General features: G+C 43.0%; 1 protein-coding gene across 6 annotated transcripts in view; it reads right to left on the bottom strand.

Annotated features, from left to right (window-relative positions):
* Positions 1–18,856, bottom strand: part of LDB2 (LIM domain binding 2) — a 194,191-nt gene that overhangs the window by 96,899 nt on the left and 78,436 nt on the right. Inside the window, exon 2 of one of the 6 annotated variants that reach the window (XM_060278984.1) lies at positions 15,664–15,704. The exons of the other annotated variants lie outside the window; for them this stretch is intronic. The gene's annotated coding sequence lies outside the window, so the exon portion shown is untranslated. The remainder of the gene's footprint in view (positions 1–15,663; positions 15,705–18,856) is intronic. 6 annotated transcript variants of the gene reach the window in all.

Genomic DNA, 18,856 nt, shown 5'->3' with positions numbered 1-18,856 from the left:
ACCATTAAACTACAAGTGATATTCCAATCCTACTAACAATCTTAACTGATAACACTGGTTTTTAAGATAAGTTATAAATTTTTCCCCATTCCTTATTAAAATTCTGGTCTCCCTGATTTCTGATTTTAGCCATTTCGGCATAGTCCATCAACTTCATCTGCCATTCTTCTCTGCGTGGATGTTATTGGCTAAATAATATCTTTAAAACAAGAAACCAAGAACCAAAACTCACCCTTCCCCACTGCCTCAAAGCTAGAACCAATCCCTCTGAAATTTCAGAAAGAGACCGGTTTTAGGCAAATCACCAACGAGGCAGCTGCTCCTTAGTCGGCTCCCAAGTGTCTTAGTGGATGTGGGGGTGAAGCAGGTGGAAGAGCTTGATTCAAAGTACATGCATTATTTGTGCACAGGGGCTGTGGAGCTGCACACCAGTTGCTGGAAACCACAGGAGGGGAGAATGCTCTTGTGCTCATGTTCTGCTCGCTGGTTTCCCACAGGTTGTCCCTGTGAGAACAGGATGCTGGACTGGATTGGCCACTGGCCTGATCCAGCAGGCTATTATTATTTTTAGCTCTGTCCCCCAAAGTTATGTGGCTCCTTCAGCCCCTCAAATGTTGAGGGATAACTTCTGAAGGGATAACTCTGCCCATGTAGGCTCCCCTTGCAATGAGGAACCCTGATGTTCCACATCAGAGGCCAAGAGGAACTACGTGAACTTCTGGGCTGGGTTGAATTCATGGCGCTGGAACAGCTTTGCTCCAGTAACATGCGAAGAGGACTAGTCTCTCCCCTTAACAGAACCTACTTCAAAATAAATGTACATAGTATTGCATGGTGAAAGTACCTCTAATTTCAAGTTTATCAGCAAAGAGCAAGGCACCGCCTGCATAAAGGACAATTGTTGTTGTTGCTTAGTCATTTAGTCGTGTCTAACTCTTCGTGACCCCATGGACCATAGCACGCCAGACACTCCTGTCTTCCACTGCCTCCCACAGTTTGGCCAAACCCATGTTCGTAGCTTCGAGAACACTGTCCAACCATCTCGTCCTCTGTCGTCCCCTTCTCCTTGTGCCCTCCATCTTTCCCAACATCAGGGTCTTTTCCAAGGATTCTTCTCTTCTCATGAGGTAGCCAAAGTATTGGAGCCTCAGCTTCACGATCTGTCCTTCCAGTGAGCACTCAGGGGTGATTTCCTTAAGAATGGATAGGTTTGATCTTCTTGCAGTCCATGGGACTCTCAAGAGTCTCCTCCAGCACCATAATTCAAAAGCATCAATTCTTCGGCAATCAGCCTTCTCAAAAATCCGAACGAATCAGCTTACAGACAAAGCTTTCTGAAAACAGGATTTTACTAATGATGAATGAATTCCCCCAGTCCTACCTTATTATTAGTCCACAGTTCCATTATGCCTTGGGTTTCACTCTGTCCCCACCCCCCAAAGCGAGAAAAGAGAATTTTGGACTGCAGATAATGGATTTGCACATGTACCCTCACAATTGGCTTGCAGCACATTTTCTCCTTTTGAAGTTTCCTTTAATTTTTTCCCCTACACTACACCTGCAGTCCAGTATGTTTTTTTGAAAGAACAAAATAAAAAGCTTTTCCTTCCCTGATATACTGTGGCAGAAACTATTTTAAAAATAAAAATAAAAAAAATTATAGAATGTGTATTACATTCTGGGGAAGCAGGCCTTTTAAAATTAAATAATTAATATTGCATTACAATTTCCCCCTTACAGCCTTTTTTATAGAACTTCCTGGCAAACTAATACAGTACCTCCGTACCTATCTAGAAATAAACACACATACAAAAAAATATTTCTGCAAGTGTGCAGTGCAACATGGCTTCAACCCCAGAAAATATATCTGTTTTAAGACATTTGAAAATCCGTACTTCCGCAGAAGACAAACTCCAATCTTTGTGCTTTTTCCAATTTTGCATTTCTGCTCCAGTGCTCCAGAAAGCTTGCCCAGAGAACTTAGCTCAATGAAGTGACATCTTCCCATCCTGTATGAATCCACATATGACTACTTGTAGCACAAATTCTGTAAATACTGGCTAACAGAATCCCAATAAAAAAAAGATTTTATTAATCAATGCTGTCTAATTTTGTTCCTTTAGTGCAAAATAATATTTTCGTTCCTTTAGTGCAAAATAATAACAATCCTTTATGCGAGTGCTTAAATGTAAGGTTAGATGTCTGCAATCCTGCAAGTAGGTTTATGGAAGTGTTTCAACATTAATCTAAATTGGTTATTATGCCAATACAATTAACAATATTAAATTATGATTATTATTAATTTACACAGCAATCAAAACATTACTAGAAACAGCATTCATGAAGAAATTAGTGAGTAATTTTGTAATTCAGAATACCCTATTTAATTATGAATTTGCTTCTTTACAACCGCCAGCAAAATCTCACACTAAAAGTACCGTATATTCCGGCGTATAAGACGACTGGGCGTATAAGACGACTCCCAACTTTTCCAGTTAAAATATAGTGTTTGGGATATACTCACCGTATAAGAAATACGACCCGGTGTATAAGATGACCCCCGACTTTTGAGAAGATTTTCCTGGGTTAAAAAGTAGTCTTATATGCAGGAATATACAGTACTAATGCTTGAAGCACTTATTGAACACTTACTGTGGGCAATAACTTTAAAATCTCAGAGATTATTTCATCATCTTGTAACTGAAATAGATGCGCGTGTTTGTTTCCCTACTAAAACTGGGAAAGGGCCCATATGGTGCAATAAAAACTGTTCCTGGTGCTGCAACCTGTGAGAAATTGTAATCTGACACGCTGACAAAGTTTAGAACCAGCTTGTAAGGTTTATTACCTTTTGAATGGCCAAAGGTTATTGTACTCATGGAGGTGTGTTATGCATGTACCTCTGCAGGGCCAAGACATTTTGCACCTGAGGTGAACCCCATAATGGCGCACCCCTCCCTGCCAGGGAAGATGGGGTAGGTGAAGATCTACGTCAGGAACATGGGGTATCAAGATTAGGATCTGCTGCGCCTGGGCACTGTGTCGCCTGCTGGTGCCAGTAGGGATGCGGGTGGCGCTGTGGTCTAAACCACTGAGCCTCTTGGGCTTGTCGACCAGAAGGTCAGCGGTTCGGATCCCCGCGATGGGGTGAGCTCCTGTTGCTCTGTCCCAGCTCCTGCCAGCCTAGCAGTTCGAAAGCACGCCAGTGCAAGTAGATAAATAGGTACTACTGTGGCAGTAAACAGCATTTCCATGTGCTCTGGTTTCCATCACAGTGTTCCATTGCGCCAGAAGCGGATTAGTCCTGCTGGCCACATGACCCGGAAAACTGGCTGTGGACAAACACCGGCTCCCTCGGCCTGAACGCGAGATGAGCGCCACACCCCATAGGCACCTTTGACTGGACTTAACTGACCAGAGGTCCTTTGCCCTTTACAGCTGGTGCCAACACTGTTTTCATTTCAGAGCCAAATTAGAACATATTTATTTTCTCAGTCTTTTGAAGGTTACAAATTCAGTCAGCCTCATGCAGCAAGGAAAGAACCATCATGCATTTTAAAATATTTTTTATCCGTGTTGTTCTATTTTGATATTTCACCAGCTGTGTCATTCTGTGGACTGGATGTTATGGCTGCTGTTACTGGCAATTTTATGTGGTTCTAACCCATCCTAGGATTGATTACAATGAAGGGTAGGCTAGAAATAAAATAAAATAAATAAATGCACCACCACTGACCAATGGACATGGCCAATAGACACACTCATTTCAGATGGGCAGTCCAGATCACGCTTTCACTGAATGTGAGGCAACACACTGTGTAATCCCTTCTTTAAAAAAATTGGTGCTAGGACAACTGACTCACCTATAGGAGGCAAGAGTGAAATGTATGAGCGATATTATTCCGAAAGCCTCCATCACTCCATAAAAGCCTTCCTTAATAGTATCTGTCAAAGCAAAAGCAACTATTTGTAAATTTAAGAATATTTATTTAATGCCAGCCTTCTTCTGAGGACCTCAGGACATTCCCCCCACTTTATCCTCGCAGGCTGAAAGGCAGCAATTCGACCAAGGACACCCAGTAAGCTTCACTACTGTGTGCAGGGAATGGAATATGTCTACCCTCACTCCAGTCTCAAATCCAGCTCTATGCATTATACCAGGCATCCCCAAACTCGGCTCTCCAGATGTTTTAGGACTACAACTCCCATCATCCCTAGCTAACAGGTCAGGGATGATGGGAGCTGTAGTCCCAAAACATCTGGAGAGCCGAGTTTGGGGATGCCTGCATTATACCAAGAAGGCTCCCTTTTAATATTTCGTTTTCAGGTCAATAGAAAAGCCTTGAGCCTCCCACATTGGTGTGAAGAAGACCAGTAACCACAGACATTTAAACTTCTTTAAAAACTCCAGCACAAAAAAACTAATAGAAGCACTTGATGGTACCACCAAGGTTTCATGGATCGTTTCAAAGAGCAATTTGTGGAGGTGGATTGTTTCTTTTTGTTAGTATTGTATACAATTCTAATTCATTCATTTGGTACTTCGCAAAAAGAACATTTCAGAAGCACTTCTCAGAAAACCATCCTGGGTTTTTCCTAGTCTGCAATGACCTCTCTCCTTTATACATAACCCTATAGTTGATACTGCTCTTTCACACTACATAACATATAAGATTCCCCCCCCCTGCATTATTGACACATCATGCACTATTATTAGTTCATGGAGAAGCTGTTTCTTTCTTCCTTCCTTCCTTCCTTCCTTCCTTCCTTCCTTCCTTCCTTCCTTCCTTCCTTCCTTTCCTATTCTCAGTTTTGTTATTTTAGCTTTACATATCAAACGGTGTCATTTCCAAAATGCAACAATGCAAAACAACCAATGCTCAGAAATTATTTCTCAAATAGGTAGAAATACAAAAGAAAGAAAGATAGATATGTACTTTTGCTGAACATGTGATAAAAGGTAATGTTTTTTTGCTATACATGTTATATTATGTCCTGTTATTAGTGCACGAAAAACAGCCTTTCAAGAGACACCTTTTCCCACCCCAGACTTCTAACTCTTTTTCTTATATAACCTTAGAATGTATTGTTCAAAACTGCATGAAAGGAAAAATTTGACATAATTTGAATTGCTATGCTCTCCAAAACACAGTAATTCTCATTTACAATTTCATGCCTACACAATGCACTTCTTTATAAAATGCAATCTGGGGATCATGCCATGGTGTGAAGGGGAGGACATCACTTTAATACAAGATGATAAATGCTACATAATTACAATAACCTTTATTTCATAGAGAAGGTGATAAGGGTGAAATATATGTGAAACAGCCAGCTGAGATCCAGAACACACTTAAAGGCAGGCAGTCCTTTGAAGAAGTCAATGGAAGTAGCCACATGCAAGTGTTTCTGTTTAGAACTGTTACCACCAAGGTCAGTGAAATCTTCAACTCAGGATACTCTGATTATAACTAGAGATAAATAACGGTATGAACTTCCATTCCTAGTAATAGGATTCTTTTTGCATAGCTTTGTTTTACTACCAGTTACATCATGTACTAGAATGATATTTAATGCAATCAATCCATCTCTCCTACATAAACTCCTTCTGCTGTAATAAAGGAAAGGAAAGGCATTAAACTCTGTTGACATTCTGCCCCGCCACCCTGTTTGGCAACAGATTTATAGTGCAAGAGCACTTGTTTCCCCCCCCCATCATCTACTCCAGGCATCCCCAAATTGCGGCCCTCCAGATGTTTTGGCCTACAACTCCCATGATCCCTAGCTAACAGGACGAGTGGTCGGGGAAGATGGGAATTGTAGCCCAAAACATCTGGAGGGCCGAACTTTGGGGATGCCTGATCTACTCGCTTACACATCCATTCTCATCTTGCCCTGCTGATTGAAGGTCTAATGTGATTCCATCAGCATAACACTTTTGAGAATATGGCTAATCCTGGTTTTGTTTCACCAGCAAATTTTCCTTCCCTCCTGGTCTTGGTTTCCTTCACAGATGGTGCCATCTAGGACCAAATGAGACAACTGAGTGATTCTTTTCAATTGTCTTCTTTTAAGCACCTATTTCTTTCTATCCTTCCAAGGAAATGGAGCCGGTAACTATGGATTGGGGTGGGTAAAAACAAATGAAGAGCAAAATTTCCATATAGATGGATGCATGGTTGCATGGATGAAAAAATAGATCAGGGGTCGTCAACCTAAGGCCCGTGGGCCACCTAAGGCCCGTGGGTTGTTTTACCAGCCCACAAGCCCCCCCCCCCCGAACCGAGCTGCCCACTCAGTGAGTCCCTGCACGCTGCGCTAAACCGGCGCAGCAGTGTGGGGACTCGCTTCTGCGGTGCCAGAAATCACGTCTGTGCATGCGCAGACGCCGGAAATTGCGGGGGGGGGTGCACTCACAGAGCCCACAGAGGGGGCTCCGCAGCAGTGAACCGGCCCAGGCAAGGTAAGCCTTGCCGACCCTGAGATAGATCATTTATCAAAACATGAAGCTAACTTTTCCACTTGTTACACCAAACTCAGTCATTTCTGTTCTGATTAGAAGCAGCTCCCTTGGGTCTCAAACTGAGAAGGGACTTTCTCAGTTCAGTTATCTGAAATCCTTTAAGCTGGGAGATACTCTGGACTAAACATTGAACTTTTTACATACGGTGCTTGTGGTCTTTCATAGAGATATGACCCCTCCCCCCAAACCTATGGTTTGTATACCTGCCACACATCCCAGGAGTGAAACCGGAAAGGATTTGTGTGAGCTTTGCAGGGTGATCTGAGGAGCCATTAAGAGATTCAAGTCTGTGCATCAACACCTATCTCAAAATTATGGCACATCCTATCAATATTACTTTGCCTTTTTGTAAATTGTTTTTTCTGGAGTTATGGGTGCTCTGTGTTTCAGCTGGCCGCCTCGTTCATCTTGTCACAGCCACAAAAGCCCTGAAGAGGTCATCGAAAGGTGGTTTTGTCTTTGGAAATAGAAGATCAGCCTAACTAGTCATCTACCCTGACGAGCTAGAAGCATGCAAGGTCAGGAATCTGAAACTTCAGAATATTTTCATCTTATCAGAATCAGCATGATTGTGAAGATGTTTAATCATGGTGTGGCGTGATAAACCGGCAAAGGGCCCCCGGACGTTTCACGGTCTATTGACTCAGAGCCTCCCACACCTTTATACTCATTTGTTGCCACCAACCAGTAACTGTACTGGTACACATATATTGGATCCCAGTCAGGTGAAAGGTAAACCAAACAATTAAGTTTATTTAAGATGATCTCACAAGCAAATAAATTCTTCAGAGTTTCTCAGGTACATTTGCTTGAACTTATCCTTTCCTACTAGTTCCCCCAACGTCCTCCTGACTCTGAAATCCCCTTCTTAATTCTCTCTCAGACTCAGCACAATAGCTCACCTCTCTAGCTCTACAGTGGAACCTCGGTTTATGAATTTCGGTTTACGAACGCCGCGGACCCATCTGGAACGGATTAATTCACTTTCCATTACTTTCAATGGGAAAGTTCGCTTCAGTTTATGAACGCTTCAGTTTATGAACAGACTTCCGGAACCAATTACACCCATACTTCGGGTTAAGTACACTTCAGGTTGAGTACTCCGCAGACCCGTCTGGAAAGGATTAATCCACTTTCCATTACTTTCAATGGGAAAGTTCGCTTCAGTTTATGAACGCTTCAGTTTAAGTACTCCGCGGACCGTCTGGAACAGATTAATCCACTTTCCATTACTTTCAATGGGAAAGTTCGCTTCAGTTTATGAACGCTTCAGTTTATGAACAGACTTCCGGAACCAATTGTGTTCATAAACCGAGGTACCACTGTATTCTAACCCTCTCTCCCTCAACTCTCTGACTCTCTCCCTTATATCCTCCCTGCTTCTGCCTACTGAGCTCCTATTGGCTCGTCACTCTCCCTTACTAATTAACCCTTGCTGGTCCCCTAGAGGTAAAACACCACACATGGTACAAATAAATGCAGAAGGATGGGGAGTGGAATGAGTTTGCACTTCTAACCCTGACTTCCATGCATCCAAGGACCCCTGAATATACAGCTCAGAGCGCGTAGTAGGCCATGTCAGCAAAGATCTGTACCCAGCAAAACTGACGTGTTCAAGATCCGTATGCAGGGACTTTGTACAAGAGGCTGTACACACAAAGTGTCCTATGCACAGGTTGGGTGGGGTACACTAGCAGACATAACCTCATTTCCCTTGCATTCCCATTTTCAATGTCTGTCCGGGGCTTCTGTGTCTTTGCAGAATCCACATTGATGAGAAGAGCAATTAAGAAAGCCAATGAACAACATCCCCAACTGCAACCTGTAATGGGAGGCATTCCCTTTAAACATCCACAGCGCCACTTTGATATTCTTCAGAAAGCTCCCTCTTTACAACTTTGCTCTGCTGCAATGGCTATAAAAAACACTTCTAATAAGCACCTGATATATCCAAGTCCACGGCCTATTAAATAACTAGCACTGTTTGCTTTCTGTCCTCTGATAACTTCAGTCTCATCCTCCTGTTATTCTTGTAATATCTGTTTGTATTTTATCTGGTCTTGGGGACCTATTTTTTGTTGTTATTCATATAGCAGCTACACACCTTGGGTCTGCAGTAAAAATCAGCTGTCGTTCTTTAGGGAGTTTTACCTTTTGATGAGGTAAAAAATAATAATTGTATGGACACGTTGACGGAACATAAGAAGCCACACTTGTAAAACTGATGTATTTATTTTGTATTTGAAAGAGAAATACATCTAAAAAGAGGTATTTGAAATGTGAAAAAGTCACACATAGCCAAAATATTGATCTGTTTGTCAACTGCGTTAGATGTAAATAAATGAAACCCAAATGTGTGATGTATTGCAGTAACGCCCCGGGGCATCTGGTTGCAAGTGCAAATATAATTTGCTTTAAATGTGTGAGATTAAATAAACAGTTCTTTAGTGTTTCATTTTTCTTAAAAACCTTTATGAGCTACAACAGGCACCGACTACCTTTTTGTCTTTCCAGGCTTTCCCAACTGGATATATGAGTCTTTACCACGAGTGTCCACTTTTTACAGTTTCAGGATTGTTTTAAATTTATTTATTGTTTTGGTGTTTTTAAACTGTTTTTAATAACCTTATGTGTAAATCACCTTGAGGTGGTGGTTTAGAATGCAGTTAATAAATTAATTGTAACAACAGCAGCAGCAACAACAATTTATCGTTGGTAGTAAAGGTAAAGGGACCCCTGACCATTAGGCCCAGTTGTGACCGACTCTGGGGTTGCGCGCTCATCTCACATTATTGGCCGTGGGAGCCGGCGTATAGCTTCCAGGTCATGTATCCAGGTCATTGGTAGTACAGACCTTTATTTTCGCCAGTCAGGAGAGAATTTCAAGGTGTCCTGAAGCTCAGATCCTGACTAATAATAATAATAATAATAATAATAATAATTTATTTATACCTGCCCATCTGGCTGGGTTTCCCTAGCCACTCTGGGCGGCTTCCAACAAAAGATTAAAAATACATTAAACAGGGCTGCCTTCAGGTGTCTTCTAAACGTCATATAGTTGTTTATTTCTTTTACATCTTATGGGAGGGTGTTCCACACGGTGGGTGCCACCACTGAGAAGGCCCTCTGCCTGGTTCCTTGTAACTTCGCTTCTCGCAGTGAGGACCTGGGTGTTAAGCAAGTGTGCCTGAAAATCCAGGAGTATTAGAAAAGCCCTGCTCGATCAGAACAGAGGTTTATTTAATCCTGCATCTTCTTTCCCACAGATATCAACCACATGAATGAAAAGCTGGAACGTGTCCAGAGGAGGGCAACCAAAATGGTCAAAGGCCTGGAAACGATGCCTTATGAGGAACGGCTTAGGGAACTGGGTATGTTTAGCCTGGAGAAGAGAAGGTTAAGGGGTGATATGATAGCCATGTTCAAATATATGAAAGGATGTCATATGGAGGAGGGAGAAAGATTGTTTTCTGCTGCTCCAGAGAAGCAGACATGGAGCAATGGATTCAAACTACAAGAAAGAAGATTCCACCTAAACATTAGGAAGAACTTCCTGACAGTAAGAGCTGTTCGGCAGTGGAATTTGCTGCCAAGGAGTGTGGTGGAGTCTCCTTCTTTGGAGGCCTTTAAGCGGAGGCTTGATGGCCATATGTCAGGAATGCTTTGATGGTGTTTCCTCCTTGGCAGGGAGTTGGACTGGATGGCCCTTGTGGTCTCTTCCAACTCTATGATGCTATGAAAAGGTAGCCATAAGTTTCACTGAGGCGAAAAAGCCCCAGCTGAAAACGCTGGCAGCGGAAAGATAAACTCAACAGGGTAAATAATTTTTGATGGATGTAAAAGTGGGAAACGGATTTGAATGGTTATAGTAAAATATGCAGGAACGTAAGATACATAAAATGAACCCTGGAAAGGGAAGTCATTGGATATGTTAAAGTTTGTAAAACGTTTATTTTGAAATGTGAAATTGAAAACTTAATAAGAATTATTATAAAACAGCCCCACCCAACCAAGGGCCAATCAGGTTGAGGGGGGGGGATTCTTTCCAGCCCTGTCAACCAGTGACCCAGATCACTCACTGACAGCTCTAACCCAAGAGTGGGTGAGTGGGAAGCTTGCGGGGCAAAATGACCCCGAACTCTTGAAGGGGGAGCATTATAAAGACTTCTTCCCTCCTCTCCCTCCCATGAGGCACCACAGGAGCTGAGATGTGGGAGGAAAATTGCCCCAGTTGCTGCTTTGTGGGCCACACCAAATTTGCCCAGCATGGATTGTGCCTGGAAATTTTGGCCTCTGTTCTCTGCCAAAATCGGAGGAACACAGCTGACATGTTGATAGTGGACTGAGGCCCCTCGTGCTGTACCCTCCGTGAATATATTTGCCTGGCTGGAAAGTGTTCTTGAATGCCTCTCATTTGCTTGGACAGAGTTGTGGGCAGCGTTGAAACATGCGGCTGCAATGCGGCCTCTTGAAAAGGCAACAGCTACACCTGTTGCTTTGTCCAAATTGGTCTGTACCCTGCCCATCGCTGGCATTCAGACGGCAGAACACAAGGCAACATGTTCCTTGGGCTGAAAAATGTTCCCTGCCCCATGCCAGCTGAATTCCCCCTTTATTGGAAACTGAAACAGTTGTTTTCCCCCAAAGAACTAGAAAGCTCAACAAAGGATATCTGCTCAACGCAATGACAACCATCTTTTCGATGTGGAGAAAACTGTGTCGGGTGTTTTTTGTTTTTGTTTTATCATTAGGCTTGATTCAACCCTTTCTTTCGCCTTGAAATTTCAACTCTGAAATCAATCCAAGTACTAGAATCTTGATACTCGGTCACTGCAATGGCATACTGCAATATTATAAGGATGTGTGTGGTTGTGTAACTATAGTGAACCGAGTGAGGGAAAAGGTGTGTTGGAGAGAGAAACAAGTTGGTAATGTACCACCCTCCTCTCTTGAACAGTTTCAATAAATATTGCTTCCAAAAAACTGGAACACACATTATTTCCTTTACTAAAATAAATAAGGTGTGTTGGGAAAAGACCCTGATGTTGGGAAAGATTGAGGGCACTAGGAGAAGGGGACGGCAGAGGACAAGGTGGTTGGACAGTGTTCTCGAAGCTACGAACATGAGTTTGACCAAACTGCGGGAGGCAGTGCAAGACAGGAGTGCCTGGCGTGCTATGGTCCTTGGGGTCACAAAGAGTCGGACACGACTAAACGACTAAACAACAACAAAATAAATAAACAATCCATATGTATGTATGAGGGTGGATTGCTTTGTTTTGTTATTGTTGCTGTTGTTTATTTTGTGTTTTTATCTTGTATTTTTATGTTGTGAACTGCCCTAAGATCTACAGATGAAGGGCAATAGACAAATTCAATAAAGAATAATAATATGTATGTGTCACAGATGGGTGTTGGCTACTCCCGAGTAAGCACTCCACACATCCTCTGGATTTTTCAGAGTTTTATTGTGCATGCTATATACAGTGGTGAGATGTCTCAAATCATGTCTGCTCTGCATGGGGCAGAAGCCCACAATGGCGTCTCGTGGGCTCTGACCCCCCTTTTAAGACTGGGCATCCAAACGCCCCTCCTTGCTCTATGGGTCCTCTGTGGTCCCAAACCAGGCTCCTGAGGTGCCGTTCAACCTCCTCCCTCCTTTCCAGCCCCTGCTGAAGCTAGCTCCTCCCCTGCTTCCCTGCTCCCAGCCTGGAGCTGAGCCTCCAGGACTCTGCAGAGCCCTGGACCCTTCTTGACCACTTCCTGTTCCTGGTTTTCCCTCCCAGACTTGCTGCTCTCGCTGCTGCTCTCCCACCTGGTAGAAGTAAGCAGAGTGGGCTGCTCTCTGCAAGCCCTCTCTCTTACAGTATGTATGTATATTTTAGGATATTTTTGTGTGTGTGTACAACATTTGTGTATGTGTACACACACACACACACACACACACACAGAGAGAGAGAGAGAGAGAGTACACACACACACACACACACACACATGCATATGACCAGTGTAAGCCATAAGCTGCTCCTGTAAGAGGGAAGTGGGGACTTTTAATTTACCATTTTGCTCAAACTCCCTACACACAACTGATGACTATGAGCCCAGCTTCTTCAAGCCAATAAATGCCCAATTTTAGCTCCTTCAGTAGCAAGATTCCTTCCGTAGCCAGAAGGGACCAAGGGGGCTATTGCCCTGGGTATACAAAGCAGGCAGCTTGTTGCCAACTCCACCCCTCCCCACCCCAAGACATCAGTCCTTGCTGAGTCCTATTAGCATAATTTGATTGGGAAAGTGGCAGCCTAGCTACTTCGTGCATTAAGTTCATGGTCTTGCCCATCATTCAACAAATCCATTTGAACATGTGCACTCACAGCATACAGCAACTTAAGGCCAACTAATTCATGTATAACTTAGAGAATGCCTTAAGGGGGAGGCGTTGGGTAGGCACTGTGTAGCCATTCAAGGGCAAATGATGGGGTACACTGCCAGCTAGAAAACACGATACCGGGAGCCAATGTGGGAATCAGAACAGCTAGGCAATCACGCGTAATTCTTTTCTAATGCCCTGGCACACTTAGATTCTGTTGGTTGGAAGGAACTAGCAGTATGTTTCAAACAAATAAACACTATAGATGGATTTGTAATATGATTACTACAAGAGGCAACTGCTAAAACAGCAAGGGGTCAAGAAAACTCAGATTTTCTTTTTTTATGGCTTTCAAAGACTCCAGCTTTATGCATGCGCCGCATAACACAGACGGCACAGCAATTATCTCAAAACATGGCAAAAAGAAATGGGGGGTGAGGATAAGTAGGAACACAAAGAAAATAGCCTCAAAAAAGTAGAAAAGGAGGAATTATTCTGCCATGTAGTAATTATTGAGTGATGTTTAATTATTGGGACTTTGCTGAAATGAAAAGGAACAGGCACAAGCCTATCCCTGGAAACAGTAGCAATTTATTACTTCTGGCAAATGCAATTTTTGTCTAGAAAATTATGCAAGGAATGTCAGATAACAGTTTTGTCATATAACAGGGACAGAAAATGAGTGGCAGAGACTTGCAATGGTTTTGTCCAACAATGGAAGCAGGCGCAAAAAGCAAGGAAGTTGGCTGTTGGTATGTGATCTTTGGAAATCCCAGACTATACCTTGTCAGGGGAGTCCCAGTCTTTGCGCTGATGGCAACCAACTGCATTCCCCAGAATTAAGATGCATATATACATTAAGTAAAATTAGATTTGGATGTAGAGGAAGACCTGTAAGCGGGCAGTTTCAAACAGCAGCAAGGTGCCTGGTTGCAGTTGTGGAAGAGATTTGAGTTTAAGCACTACCGTGGGGAACAAACATGGGTGATAATTGTATGCAGTACCCCAATTAGTAGTTGATTCTTTGCTGCAATAGCTAAGCTGTAAGTGTCAGTGCCTTAAATAAGAAACCACTCACAATTAAGCTGTTTCCCCCCACAGCTGTTTTTATTTTATGTTTATTTGGAGGGGCGTATGTACATGGACCCAGTCGGCGTATGGATGCGTATGGACCTAGGTGGCGCTGTGGGTTAAACCACAGAGTCTAGGGCTTGCTGATCAGAAGGTTGGCGGTTCGAATCCCTGCAACGGGGTGAGCTCCCGTTGCTCGGTCCCAGCTCCTGCCCACCTAGCAGTTCGAAAGCACGTCAAAGTGCAAGTAGATAAATAGGGACCGCTCCGGCAGGAAGGTAAATGGTGTTTCCGTGCACTGCTCTGGTTCGCCAGAAGCAGCTTTGTCATGCTGGCCAGATGACCCGCAAACTGTCTGCGGACAAACGCCGGCTCCCTCGGCCTATAGAGCGAGATGAGCGCCGCAACCCCAGAGTCGGACACGACTGGACCTGATGGTCAGGGGCCCCTTTACCTTTACCTTTATACACAGTGGTGCCTCGCATAACGAATGCCCTGCTTAACGAAATTTCCGCTTAACGAAAGGAATTTTCGAGCGGAGCTTGCCTCGCTAGACTAATGCATTTCATGAAATATTCGTCTAGTGAATCGCGGTTTCCCATAGGAATGCATTGAAATTCAATTAATGCGTTCCTATGGGCAAAAAAAAAGTCGAAAAAAATTCAGTACCTTCCTATGGGATTCGCTAGACGAATTTTTCGCTATAAGAAAAGACCCGTGGAACGAATTAATTTCCTCTAGCGAGGCACCACTGTACAGGGATTTTTTGGGTGTGTGTGTGATAAAATAAGTGTCTTTCCATGAAATGGGAAGAATGGGCACTAATGATCATTTGAGAAACTGGGGGAAATCCCACCCAAATGGAAGTGTAAAATCTGCTTCTTCCAATACCTGGCCACTTTGTGATGATGCAGCCATTCGTCAAGGAAATAAAACGGGAGGTTTCACACATGCCTATGAAAACAAAAACTAATGAAAGGCACAATTTTGAAATGAATGGGAGCAATGCAAGGGCACAGTTGCTTCTCCCAGGCGATTATATGGGGCTTGTGTAGGGAAACTTCAAGATACCCTTCCCTTGGACACGACCACACTCGGCACATTCATGGCAGCAGAAAAGAGCAAGCGTGCTCTTTTGGTACTATTGAGAATGTGCTTTGAGACCCAAATACATTAAACTGTTCTTGTGTCTTGCCACACACACACACATCATCATCATCATCATACAAAGGATAAGACTGGAAAATATATTTCACTTGAATGCCCTGATTGACTTGTAGCTAAATGATTGGGTATACAGTGGTCCCTCGACTTATGAATTACTCGACATCCGATGTTTTCGACTTACGAATGGGACAAATGGCCGCACGCTTATGAATTTTTCTACATCCGAACAGAAACCGTTGGCGGTTTTAAATGCGGTTTCCTCAACTTACGAATTTTTCCAATTTTTTCCCCTATGGGAAACCACTTTTCGACTTACGAACTTTTAGACCTACGAATGTGCATTCGGAACGGATTAAGTTCGCAAGTCGAGGGACCACTGTACTATGCAAAGTATATTACACTCCCTCTTATCATGAAATTGACAGCTGTCCATTATAAAACAAAGCATTTGTTTCTGAAAATGTAACTATTCAAAATCTCGGTGAAATTCTTAGGGCGCGGGGATTCCCTGAATGGCTTGGGGAGGTGAACTTACCACAGCAGTTGTTTCCTCTGTCTCTTTTCCCCCACTTTAAACTGTGAAAAGAAAAGAAAAGTATTTTTACCGCTATTTATGGCGGTGGCTGCCCAGTGGCCCTTGGGCAGACTGCCCCTAGAATAACTCTACATCACATAGTGTCATCCCAGGGGCAATCTGAGGGCAGAAATAGCAGACGAGAAACACCCGGCTGCTGCCAAAGGCAGAACAGGCAGCAGCAAAAATACTTGATTTTCTTTCTTTTCTCCTAAAAGCAGCTTAAAGTGAAGAAAGAGAGAGGAAACTGCTGCCATGTGCTGCCGTGGGAAGCACGTCTCTCTGAAATCATCCTAGGAATTTCAACTCCATCCTGAAAACTGAGAAAATGTACTTTCCAATTAACTACCTGTGGATGGTGGGGTTAGATTTTTTTTGGGGGGGGGGATGTTGCTCTACAAATTTTCTAAGCACCAATGAAAATGTGACATGAAAAACATCGAGACTAGCATCTCTGTGCTTTAAGGAACATTACATTCTTAGTGGTCATGTGTGTGACACGTATCTGTGTAACAGGATTCTCACCTTTACAAGGAAATCACATCCAAATTTTGATTCCAATTACTGGCTAGTTTCAATTTCAAGCTTATGCGGCAGAAATCAGAAAGTGGATTAATAGCGCAGTCAAAATAATCACCAGAAATGTCTGAGCAATTGTTATGGAAATCATTGCTAGCAATTTATTAATCTTGTTTGTGTTTCACTGAGAGTGTTACATAACCTATAGCTCCTACAATAAAATATAAATCACAAAACACAACTGTGTGGGGAGGTGGGAGGAAATTCTATGCAAACTCTCAGTCTCGGCACTCGTGGGCATGTGTTCTGTTTTGCCAACTGGCTCTGAAAATGCTGCCTTCCCAGCTCTCCTTCTCTGCAGTGCTGCACAAACCCTGCAGATTATTCTTACTGAGCGTGCTTCATCTTTCCCCGTCTCCACAGTCTTGGGCTGTCAGTCACCTGTCAGCCTTCACCACATCAGCAAAATGAACACCAATACACTGTCAGCACAGGAGCTGATGAGACTCTGCTCAGGACTGTCAATCAAGCTTGCTTCTTTTATCTGTTCTGGAAATATTTTGTCTCCGAGAAACAAAGGGCCTGGTCAACAGTGGATCAGAGTCTAGCATTGTACAATGATTAGGAAACTCTTAACATGTTTTTCTCCCGTGAAAAGTGATGTTTTATTATTGGGACAAATGCAGATTTCTTCTCCATACCTTACCATCCGTCCATTTTTGCATACATAATTATTTCTTTTGAACCACCAGAGTGCAACAAATGAAGTAAAATTGCATTTAGGCAATGATTTAAAATTTAAGATCTATTGTTTAGGAAAATATTGCCTGCCCTAAGCCATGGGATAATTTCTCATTTATCCCAGCAATCCACTGAAATGGATCACTATTATTTCCATTTAACCAGGGAGAATCTGGAGTTGTTAAGGGAGTGCTTTGCCAAAAGCTAATATGGGTATCCAATCCTGAGGGGCTTTTGTTTCTAATATTTTTTTTTTTTGATAAATCCAGGCATTGAAATAGTCACTTTTCCAGTGGCTTGCAGTAAAAATTAACTCCAAGGGATCCGATGTAGACGGTGGTAAATTAGAAGATAATTTATTCCTCGCAGTCCTCTACAATGAGATACAAATGAGGCAACTTACAGAGTTCCACATGGGAAGGCAAGTCAGTAAAAGAATTGGTGAGATGGGTTTGGGCACAATCCGAACCATGCATGGAGATGGTGGGAGGGGGAAAGAGGCAACCCATTGTGCCAGACGGCAGTGGTCAGGCCAGGTTCTTGATGCCAGCTCAAAAATGGATTTGGCTTGCACCTTTAGTCAGCTATCTAAATGAATATATATGGCAGAGCAAAGTGCAACATTAAGTGCCCGAGATTTGAGTCTCCAAGTTTCAGATTTTCCTGGAGGCAGGCATCAGTTGGGTTGTCCTTGTAAAAAAAAAAATGGGGGGGGAGAGAGATGGCAGGCCCTCCCTTCACCTCTGGAGGAGCTTTACTGAAAGTTTTGTTTAAGTTGGCGCTGTGTGTGTGTGTGAGGGAGAGAGAGGGGGGGATATGTAATGATGATTACATTTGCAGAGGCATTCAAAAAAAAACACTATGTATTCTGCAGATCTCTGATAGTTGAAGGCCATAACATAACAACATAACATAACATAACATAACATAACATAACATAACATAACATAACATAACATAACATAACATAACATAACATAACATAAAACATAACATAACATACAAGATCTAGGCGCTGGTGATATAGAGAATGGAATCTCTTAGGTTCTAGTACCCATAGAAACCCCACAATGCTAAATACAATACAGTGGTACCTCGGTTTATGAACATAATTGGTTCCAGAAGTCTGTTCATAATAATAATAATAATAATTTATTATTTATACCCCGCCCATCTGGCTGGGTCTCCCCAGCCACTCTGGGCGGCTTCCAACAGAAGAATAAAGCACAATAATCTATTAAACATTAAAAGCCTCCCTGAACAGGGCTGCCTTCAGATGTCTTCTAAAAGTTTGGTAGTTGTTTTCCTTTTTGACATCTGTTGGGAGAGTGTTCCACAGGACAGGCGCCACCACCGAGAAGGCCCTCTGCCTAGTTCCCTGCAACTTGGCTTCTCGCAACGAGGGAACCGCCAGAAGGCCCTCGGTGCTGGACCTCAGTGTCCGGGCAGAATGATGGGGGTGGAGACACTCCTTCAGGTATACAGGACCGAGGCTGTTTAGGGCTTTAAAGGTCAGCACCAACACTTTGAATTGTGCTCGGAAACGTACTGGGAGCCAATGTAGATCTTTCAAGACCAGTGTCATAAACTGAAGCGTTCATAAACTGAAGCGAATTTTCCCACTGAAAGTAATTGAAAGTGGATTAATCTGTTCCAGACAGTCCGCAGAGTACTTAAACTGAAGCGTTCATAAACTGAAGTGAACTTTCCCATTGAAAGTAATGGAAAGTGGGTTAATCCATTCCAGATGGGTCCGCGGCGTTCGTAAACCGAAAATTCGTAAACCGAGGTGTTCATAAACTGAGGTTCCACTGTACTTGAGTTCTTGTAGCGTTTATAATGTTTAACCAAATAGCATGATATTTATCTCCACGGTTCCTTTTGAAACATGTAC

Source organism: Zootoca vivipara, chromosome 9 (assembly GCF_963506605.1).
Source record: "Zootoca vivipara chromosome 9, rZooViv1.1, whole genome shotgun sequence".
Classification (NCBI taxonomy): domain Eukaryota; kingdom Metazoa; phylum Chordata; class Lepidosauria; order Squamata; family Lacertidae; genus Zootoca; species Zootoca vivipara.
The sequence above is the reverse complement of the archived record's forward strand: the minus strand, read 5'-3'. Positions and strand labels throughout refer to the sequence as shown.